Below are 10,887 nucleotides of genomic sequence, written 5' to 3'. Positions count from 1 at the left end.
CTCAAAACATTAGAAATGATCTTTTCAAAATCTGCCACAAAATGGACCTCCATGACTACAATGTTTATTTGTGAAGATCTAAGGGTAAAGTTTAGAAGTACAAAACAAGCCAAGTTCCCAAATGACCATCTTGGATGCTCTTAGTCAGCTTCTAAATCCATAAAAATAAAGATATTTTCTTAGACTGACACAATTATTATTGAACCTGAATTGGAAGGTAATCCTAACATCCACTTCATACATTTCAGTTATATCCAACCACTGTGGTCTCAGCAGGGTCTGTCAAACCAGCTGTAACAGCTCAAACACATAATCAGGAAGATATAGTCATACATGGATGTGGGCCATTCAGCCCTTCAAGCCTGCTCTGTCATTCAACATGATCATGGCTAATCAGTCTACTCAGTACCCTGTTCCTGCTTTCTCTCTGTTTCATTTGATTCCTTTTGCCCTAAGAATTATATCTAACTTCTATTTTAAAATGTTCAATGTTTTGGCCTCAACCACTTTCTGTGGCACAGAATTCCACACTCACTATTCTCTGGGTGAGGAAATTTCTCCTCATCTCAGCCCTTCAAAGGCAGACATGTGGCAATTCCAGAAGTTCTATGTCAAGATATGCTAGACCATATACAAAAGGGTCCAACATGCATAAAAAAAAAATCAGAATGAGTCAATTTTGCTCCAGCATAAGCACATCAGATGATATGAAACGTATCTATGCTATTAACCTCATTAGGTTCTCCTTCCACGAGATTTCCTCTGAGCCATGCTGTAAGATTGCAAATTATATTTTCCACGTCCATAGACTCAACTACATACTGGTGATTGACTATTGTAATAAGTTCCCTTGAGTGTGACAAATTAAAGATGCCATTAATGCAACAGTATGACCACCATATTCAGTATGAGATGTCTTTCAACACATTGTCTCCAACAACAATCCATAATATATTACTGTGCTCTTCCAAAACATTTGCAGGAATGAAGCTATTCGACTTATTACCTCCTTTCTTCACTATCCTCACTTGAAAGGTCTTGCAGAATGTAGTTAGTATTGTAAATTCCATGATCTTTAATTGTAAAGCAAATTGCTGAAGTTTTCAGATAGCTATGTTAAACCTATACTACTCCTCTAGTTTACCCTCGCCAGCAGTTCTTATGTTTGGAAGATAGATTCACATCATTAATCCTTCCCACATTCGCAACACCCAGCTACATGTGCATGACACATTGTTGGAAAGAAGGAAGAAGACGGTAAAAGAGCATGATCAACGAATATGGAGGCAGCTATCCCAATATGAACTAGGAGGAAGCATACAACTCTGATACTTTCATATGAACACATGGATATACAGAAAGGTATAACAGCTTTGTATCCAACTAAAATCGCATGACATTATCACAAACAATAGTCAAATCTTATGACAAACAGACAGTTTTATCAAGTTTTGAGAAGATTTGTAGCTCAGGTTGTGGTTCTGGACGTACGTTTGCTTGCTGAGCTGGAAAGTTCAGTTTCAGACGTTTCATCACCATAGTAGGTAACATCATCAGTGAGCCTCCGGATGAAGCATTGGTGGTATGGCCCACTTTTTATTTCTGTGTTTAGGTTTTCTTGGGTTGGTGATGTCATTTCCTGTTTTTTTCACAGGGAGTGGTAAATGGGATCCAAGTCAATGTGTTTATTGATAGAGTTCCAGTTGGAATGCCATGCTTCTAGGAACTATTGCACATGTCTCTGTTTGGCTTGTCCTATTAGTGAACAAAAGAGAGCATTGGTATGCAAACAACCTTGTGTCAACACCAAAGTAGTAAAATCACTTAAAAAAAAAAGAAAAAAGATCTCACTGACTCTCATCTGTCAATACTGGTGCTATCAAAATGTTTCTCCCTTATTCATTTTTTTCCACCCTTAATATCCATGTCTTGTCTATCTGTGTGTGACTGTTTGCAAAGGGGAACTTAAAAGTAGAGTTGAAATTATGGAGTCATAAGTTAGCAATTCCTATTTCCTAACTGCATGGGTAAAGACTAAAGATAACTATTTTTGTAGAAATTGTATGAGAGTATGGGGACAAAGTAAGAGATTGAAGCGCAGTGATAACGCTCACTTGAAGATCAAATACAGGCAATGATGGGCCAAATAGCCACCTTTTTCAGCATCATAACTGAGTCTGTGAAGACAACCTGAACATAATAAATGGTTATTTCTTGTTAAGTACATAAATCTGGTGAAGGTTTTCTTTAAGCAGAGTTCACCAGTCCAATAAATCGGGGAGTTTGGATAAGTTGATTAAATCTCTTTATATTTGTGAAGACTCAGTGAATACTGGTGCTTGATTAACAGTACACTACCCAAGTGAGCTGTGACAATTTGGGAGTCATAGCCAGGGTAACTTGGAACAAAAGCAATGCAGAATTGAGTTTGGACTTGGTAAGTGATAAATGGATAAAAGGAAACACCAGGTTTTGTGCTTATAAAAATAGGATGGGGCTAGAGACTGTGAAAGCCTTCCTGTGGGTGCACCTGTGGGTGCAATAAATTTACAAGGATCCTAAAACTTAGGTTGATTGAATTGGCAAGTAAACATGAAGTATAATTGCCTTCCAGATGCAAGAAGGTGGAAGCAAAGCTCTTTGGGTGTAATGATCATGTTCTTACCTCAGGGTCAGCAGTTCTGGGTTCACCTTCCCCTGCCACGGGGGAGGTCTTAAACATGTCTGAACAGGTTTAATGGAAAAATATTTTACTTTCTGCTTTTAGGGCACACAGGCGGTACAATGCTTCACCTTCCCTTCTAATTCCATTTTAATTTAAACCCCGCCTTCTCTCCTTACCTTTGGTGATCTGCATTGCCCTTATTGGGCCTTTCATGTACATTAAACAATTGGAAAATCCCAGTGATTGTGGTGGTTAATAGATGAAAAAAAAACCCACAGGTGATTTGCTGAAGGGAAAGAAAAGGATGAGTTGTATATGGTACCACTTCTGGATATAAAAGAAGGCAGTGGAAATTAATGAAAAGCATTTGAGCTTAATAGAGATAAAGGAGAGACCCAGGTATTCCAAGTAGTGAGACTTTGGAATCAATTCATAGTGAGTTTCAGTTAAGGCAGTGAAGAAGATTGAGATGGAATTCCCAAGGACAGGTAAAGAAATAAAAAGGGAGATGGAACTGAAAGAGGAAAAGATGATGAACCTAAAAAGGGAACTAGAACTTATATTCAAACTTGAAGAGAAACAAAAATAATGAGTATTTCAGGAGAGGAGTACAGAATATCATGTTAAAATTATGCAGTAAAAAGATTACTTTAGAAGACTAAGAGAGTTCAGATGAAAAAATATTCTAATTGGAATGTCAAGTGTAGTAAGAAAATATTTATGTTTGTACAGGCTCTAAGAAAATTTGAGCAAAAAGGATATGGAGGCATTTTTTAATGTCATTTGAGAAAATATAGTGAGACAAATGAACTGGTCAAAACAAAACTAGACATTGTCTGTGAAGAGCAAGTTGACAAGTAAAGTGCAGGAAATTTATGCTTCACTATCAGAAGGCTCCTAAAGCTTACGACGCTATAATGCAGGCTATTCGGAGTGTTAATGAATTAGTTCCTGAAGAACACAAACAAAAGTTTTAACATTTAAAGAGACAGCCTGGACAACCTACACAGAATTTGAAAGGTAATTTTAGCAGATGGCTAGGAGGTGGATAGGAGATTATAAGTTAAAATCATGTACGAAGATCTGAGAGATAACATTCCCTTGGAGGAATTTAAAAATTCACTAACATTTTTTCATAGGTACCCATGTTGAAGATTAAAACATTGCAACTGCTAGATAAGCAACAGCAATGGCTGACGATCATGAGCTGATCCATAAATCTGAACATTTTTTGTTCCCCTCATAAATTCAAGGTGGCTGGGGAATGGGAGTGTATGAGGAAGCCCAGTAGCCAGGATAAAGAATGGGTAACTGGGAATGCCCAAAGTTTGCCTCCTCGAATCAGTAAGGAAAGTGCTGAGTGTGAAGGTGAAAAGCAATGGCTGAAGGTGTGTTGCAATTTTGATAAAAGGGGATGCTTTTCTTCAGAAGGCTGGAAATTGCAAGGGAACCCCAGGAGGCCTATTAGAGTTCATAAGAGTGAATCCATGAAGGGAACTCCGAAGGAAATGCCACTAATTCAATTATAACATGAACTACAGTTATAAAAACTGCTGTGACCATGGATAAGGTGAATTGAGGAGGTGAAACATATGAAGATTTTTTTGTCAAAAGAGCATATTACTCTATATGCATCAAATAATGCAATTAAATCTATAACTGCAAAAAGGGACACAGGAGTACTTCTTTTGCAGAAGAATAATCTAGTTTTCCTTCCAGAGTTAAAAAAAAAATGGAATAAGTAGAAAGCATATCCTGATTCCCTTGGACATAACAAATTTCAAGTGTTACTTTTTTTGAATCAGGATCAGTTGTCTGAGTGTAGGAATTCTATGAATGAAAAGAAATTCTTTAAACCGTGAGGTTAAGCCGCAGGAAGTACTTGCCATGTCTTCATTGATGTTCAGTAAGCTGATCAGTGTTAAATAAGTTAACCCACAAAGCTCACATGGAAGCTGAGGCTGAAGGAGTTCCAGAATGCTATTATATTAAAAATGACACTCTGATGAAGAAGTGGAGATACCTTCATAAATCTGTGCATGAGGAATGGATGGCTGTTCATCACATAGTGATTCTACACAGATGACATAAGGAGATATTGTAAATAGCATATAACATTCCAAAGGCAGGACATATAGGAATATGGAAAACTCAAGCATTCACAAGCAACCATTTTACATAACCAAGTCCAGTTAAGGATGCAGTTTTGTAAGACAAATCATCATGTGCAGTAGTTGGTAAACCTCAATAGGTAATCGTAATCAGGGGTCTGGTATCTTTAATTTCACACCAGTTTTCAAGGAACCACACCGTCAAGTATTAATGGATTTTGTGGGAATGTTACCTAAAACAAAAGCAGGACCACAGTTTATCCTTACAGTTATGCAGATGACAACCTGATTTCCAGAAGCTAATCCTTTAAGGACAATTACAGTTAAGCTAGGTGTGGAAAAATTAACAATCTTATTTTCTTGCTACATACTGTTACACTTCACTCGGCCCGGAGTTGTTCATATGTGGCGCTTAGGCGGTTAGCACAGGATTCCCATTTCCTGGCTTGTCTTAGCGTCTCTCGCCCGTAGGTGTTCAAAGTTTGTGAAAAGAAATCCCATTTAAGGACTGCACAAAACACTACATAGGACAAACAGGAAGACAGCTAACGATCCGCATCCATGAACACCAACTAGCCACGAAACGACACGACCAGCTATCCTTAGTAGCCACACACGCAGATGACAAGCAACATAAATTCGACTGGGACAACACTACTATTATAGGACAAGCCAAACAGAGAACAGCCAGTGAATTCCTAGAGGCATGACACTCATCCACAGATTCAATCAATAAGCACATCGACCTGGACCCAATATACCGACCACTGCAACGGACAGCTGGAACTGACAACCGGAAGCGGCAGATTCAAACCACTACAACTGCCGGAGGAAAGATCACAGGAGCGCTTCACAGGAAGCTCCCAAGCACTGAGGATATATATACATATTTTTTTTAAATCTTAAGATTCCCCAATTCACCTATTTTTACATCCAGGTTGACTGAAAACGCAGAGCAGGTTTATGTACTTTAGAGAATTGTTATTTATAAGTAAGTACATTTTAGCTTCAGGTAAACAATTACAAACCATCAACATGTAATTCTGCTCATTTAAATACTAACCACCTTATAAACTTCCCTTGTACACACCCAAAGACAGATGTAAGTGGACAAAAAAAGGTGTTATGGATGGAAGGAAAGATTTGACAGAGAATTCAAAGGTTCCTGGCCATAGGATTTGCTGAGATAATCCTGACATCAGTAAAAGAGAAGACACTGGTCTAGAATGAGCATGTGATGAGAGAGGTTTTAGGTCTTACTACACCGGTGAGCTGAATTTGAGAACTGTATTGATGTAAATAAAAGAATATTACAGTACATAAGGAGTTGAAGAATTTTGCTTAGGGATAAATAAGAAACCTCAAGTACAGTGCATGCAAGTGATACATCCAGATATGATTATAATCAACTATTTGTTCCAAAGTAACATTGACTAATTAACTATTTAATCTTTCATTCATTTTAGTGGATTTTAATTTCAGATTGGAGTGCGTTGTTAGTGAAATTCTAAGTCAACACAACAATTAAAATGGACAATTTTGAACTATTAACTGCTCCTTCCTGGATGAAATTCTTACTTAAAAGCATCGAGAACAAAATTTACAGAAGTAACTGTTAGATTTTAATATAAATCTAATTGATGAATTATGAATAAATTAAAAAGAACTAGTTGGAGAAACCCAACAAATCTAGCTGAATCTGAGGAGAGAAAGCAGAGACAGCATTTCAGTTCCAGTGACTCTTGTTCAGAAGTAGTCAATTTCAGGCTTTATGCTGGGTTGCCTATAATTGCATTCATTTTGACCGTCTTCAATACCTGCCAGTGTTGCAAAATATCTCAAACTTCATTCTACGTATATAGAACTTCAGAATAATTTGCTATTAAGGGCAGCATGGTGGCACAGTGGTTAGCACTGCAGCCTCACAGTGCCAGAGACCCGGGTTGAACTCCCACCTCAGACGACTGTCTGTGTGGAGTTTGCACATTCTCCCCGTGTCTGCGTGGGTTTCCTCCAGGTGCACCGGTTCACTCCCACAGTCCAAACATGTGCAGGTTAGGTGAATTGGCCATGCTAAATTGGCTGTAGTATGTAGGGGAATGGGTCTGGGTGGGTTGCTCTTCAGAGGGTTGGTGTGGACTTGTTGGGCTGAAGGGCTTGTTTCCATACTGTAAGTAATCTAATCATGAACTTAGGAGAATGTAGTTTAATGAAAGTTATAAATTTTTATTGAGGAGTTGGAATTCAGTTTCTGTCTTAGCAACTGGGTTTAAAGGCAATAATCATTTATGAAGGAAAATGTTGGGAATCCGATGGTCTATTTTTTTTAAATACAAGTTACGACAGCCAAAACACAAAGCTTGTAATTCTTCATTTCTGATCCAATCATGTTACTTTAATTTGAATTTACCTGTTGATGTGGAAGTGTCAATCTGGACCTAGGATTTTTTTAGAGTGAGTCCCTGAAGGCAATACGATTATGCTTGCCGTTGGTTAGCTCAGTTGCCAGGATGGCTGGTTTGCAATGTAGAGTGATGCTTGTAATCAATTCCCATTCAAGCAGCTGAGGTTACCATGAAGGACTTTCCTCAACCTCTTGACTCATCTGAGGTGCGGTGACCCTCAGATTAAGCCACCTCCAGTAATCTGCCTCTCTCTCTATCTCTCTCTCTCTCTAATGACAGAGCAGCGCTATGATGACCTTACTCTTTACTTTTCATGCCTTGTAACATGACCCTGAGCACATCCAAGGCCCTGCCTTCTAGCTCAATTATTGTGTGTATTAATCTTGACATACAGCGAAATACAAGTCCTGTAACAATGCTTAAAGTACATATTCTATTGATTAAAACAACAACTGAATTTTCTATTAATAGATAAGTATCTTGTACTTTTTGGGGCAAGATTATGCTTCTGTCATTAAAATAGATTTCTTGGTGAACTAATTGTCAGCTTTGCAGTTATCTTAAGGCATCAACCTTGCAAATTGTTGAAATAATACCTTTTGTAAAATATTTACTGTTGCGCCATATGCTGTTAACATTCTGCTCACTTCTCTCCAAGAGGTGCCATGTAAATGAGAACATGCCACTGCCATAATATTAAAAATACGTCTTTAGGAATCCTTCGCAACACTGTCTTGTTTTGGCAGTTCTGAAAAGACAACAGTGACTGCCACTGATTAGGGACAGCATGCTCTATAGCATTATTCCTTGTAAACTGCTAATGGAGGCCTAGTAGTTAACAAGTTGAGGCTTCCCTGAAACAAACGGCAGTGCCTGCAGAACCTCTGCCTAAATTAGTCTCTTTTGAATGAGCAGCCAAACTCATTAAACTGCTAGCTGCTGCCGTTGAAACACTTCAGGCAGAATAACTGGATGGCACTAACAGCTTAGCATCAATTATTATGGAATGTCTGAGGTATAATTTCCCCTGTGGTTTTGTTAGCTGTACAAAATTCATAATACTGATGTGTGGCAGGTACTTATTACTCAGCACAGGTGGGGATATGCAAATATTATTCTAACATCGTCAAAGAAAGCCAGGCTGTGTTTCATAAGTCAGTTCCCAAACAGAATCCTATAGACGTGGGATTTTCCGACTGTAGCAGCAGAGAGTGCACCATAGCTGGAAGTGGATCAGGAATGAAATGGTCATGAATTAGACATGAGAACCGTAAAGGGAAATATTCAGATATTCAATGAACCCATTTGCTAGGCACTGTCATCCTTCCCTGCTCATACAGATGGACTTTGGGAGTTAACAATGTTTTCACACCTGCAACTGTTTCTCTTCCCTGTGAACCCTTGTCTAAAACCTTGTTTCTGCAATCAGCCTGTGGAATAATTATTTCCTGAAGCATCTCTGCAGTTCCCCCTCCAGATCGGCTGTCAGAGTTCACAAAAGGCAGCAGCTGTTACTGAACCATGTGAGTAACTAAGGGACAAGTCTACAACAGGCAATAGCTTCAATGGGCCTCGGCACAGAGAGGTTAATGCGCCAGACCATTAAGCAAATCACTGAATAACCGGGAAATTCCAAGCATCATAACTACATGTGGCAGTCTGCATGACATCTTGATGACATTCTCTGGTGTTACCAAATACAGCTGTGAAGAAAACTCAGTTAGCATGATACTTCTGTGGAAATTACCTGAATTCAGAAACATATTACAGGAAAGAAATGACTTGGATGAGGAAAGTGAATCTGATATCGCCAAGTTTGCTGATAGCACAACAACAGGTAGGAAATGGTGAGGATGATAGTCTGTAGATCAATATGGACAGGTTAGAGTGGGCAAAAACTGAACAGATGGAATATAATCTGTGGAAAGCTGAGGTTATGCTCTTTGCTGTGAATAAGAAGCTGAATGAATATTATTTAAATGGAGAAAGACTGAATTGAGCTGCAGCACAGAGGCATTTGGGCGTCCTCATGTATAAATCACAATAAGCTAGTATATAATTCAGCAAGTTCTTGTTGTCCTCATATAGGAAGGATGTTATCAAGCTGGAGAGGGTTCAGAAAAGATTTCCCAGGATGTTGCCTGGAATGGAAGGTTTGAGTTATCTGGAGATGCTGGAACTTTTTCACTGGAGGTAGGAGCTTGAGGGGTGACTTTATAGAGATTTATAAAATCTTCAGGGGCATAGATAAGACAAATGGCAGGTGTCTTTTCCCTATGGTGGGAATTTCAAGACCAGAGAACATATTTTTATTGTGTGAGGAGAAAGACGGGCAACACTGTTTTTACACAGTGAGAGTGTGGAATGAACTTCCAGAGGAAGTACTGGGTATGGCAACACTTCCAACATTTATAATATATTTGGATAAGTACATGAATAAGAAAGATTTGGAGGCATATAGGTCAGAGGCAGGCAGGTGGGACTAGTTTAGTTTGGGATTAGGGTTGACATGGACTGGTTGAACTAAAGTGTCTCTTTTTATGCTGTATGGCTCTAAGGCTCTAAGTAATAGGGAAGGCAAATAGAATGTTGCCCTATATCCCAAAGGGAAGGCGGTATAAAAATAGTGAGGTCATTCTTTGTCTTCCTAAGGGTATGCATTAACACCAGGGCAGCTTTCCTTCCAATGACTTCAATCAAGCAGAGGCAAGAAAATGGTGGGTTCTCCATCCTGCACCTTCCACACACCTCAATGCCTTGCTGCAATAATTTGGGTTTGTTTGTAGTTTAGAAAAGTCCAGGCCAGACCACAGTGTGTACTGACAATGTGTAACTACCCCAATATGCTCTAATTCTAACTTCTTTCCGAGTCTCGAGCACATGGTTAGAGATCACAGATATATCACAGCATACTTCAAAAGCACACCTGCAAATTTATTGAACCATATTTCTACACCTGCTTCCAAACGTTGCGGTGGCATGAAATTCTGCAAGTGATTAATGCATGAACTAGACTTTCAGGTTGGAATCAATTAAGTTGTGCAGTGGAAGGATGATGGGATCTTGCTGGATAGATGATTTTTCATGACTTAAATGCCCATTGTCCAACATGTCTACCAGCACCCACAGATCCTGTCAGTGAACCATGGAGCTAACTTACCTTTCAAGATAAGACTTTACCTGATGAAGGGGCAACACTCCAAAAGCTGGTGATTTCAAATAACCTGTTGGACTATAACCTGGTGTCGTCTGACTTCTGACCACTCCAGCACCCACACCTCCATCTTATGCTTTTTTGGCCATTCCCTCTGGCATTAGGACTACATGGCAGTACCTGGCTTGGAGTTTCTGATTGGATGCACGGTTTAAATCTGCCACTGGTGACACAAACATCACAAAATCCCAGCAGTGGTGAGCACTTCAGCTTATCCAGCTGCACAATTCCACAAGACAAGCACCAAAATGGCTGGTTGCATAGTTAATAAAAAAAAACTAGTGGAAGAATGCTTGAGAAAAGTTGCTGTGGCCCTTGGGAGAGAACATCACTTGAAAAGACACTGCCAGAAAATTCAGTCTTTTCTCTCACTGCCTTACTAGTTCTGAAGAAGAAACATAGTGGACTCAAAATGTTAACCCTGTTTCTCTCTCCACGTTGCAGCTAGATACGTGGAGTTTCTTCAGCATTCTCTGTGTTTTTCTCAGCAAT

The 10,887-nt window shown here is 39.1% G+C and overlaps 1 long non-coding RNA gene across 1 annotated transcript; it reads right to left on the bottom strand.

Moving 5' to 3' along the window:
* Positions 1-1,715: 1,715 nt before the first annotated feature.
* LOC122554810 lies at positions 1,716-4,717 on the bottom strand. The gene is made up of 3 exons (XR_006313095.1): positions 4,689-4,717; positions 2,666-2,724; positions 1,716-1,755 (listed from the first exon to the last, which is right to left on the bottom strand). It is a non-coding gene; the product is annotated as an uncharacterized LOC122554810 (long non-coding RNA).
* Positions 4,718-10,887: the final 6,170 nt, after the last annotated feature.

This window comes from Chiloscyllium plagiosum, chromosome 11, assembly GCF_004010195.1.
Source record: "Chiloscyllium plagiosum isolate BGI_BamShark_2017 chromosome 11, ASM401019v2, whole genome shotgun sequence".
In the NCBI taxonomy this organism is placed as follows: Eukaryota; Metazoa; Chordata; class Chondrichthyes; order Orectolobiformes; family Hemiscylliidae; genus Chiloscyllium; species Chiloscyllium plagiosum.
The sequence above is the reverse complement of the archived record's forward strand: the minus strand, read 5'-3'. Positions and strand labels throughout refer to the sequence as shown.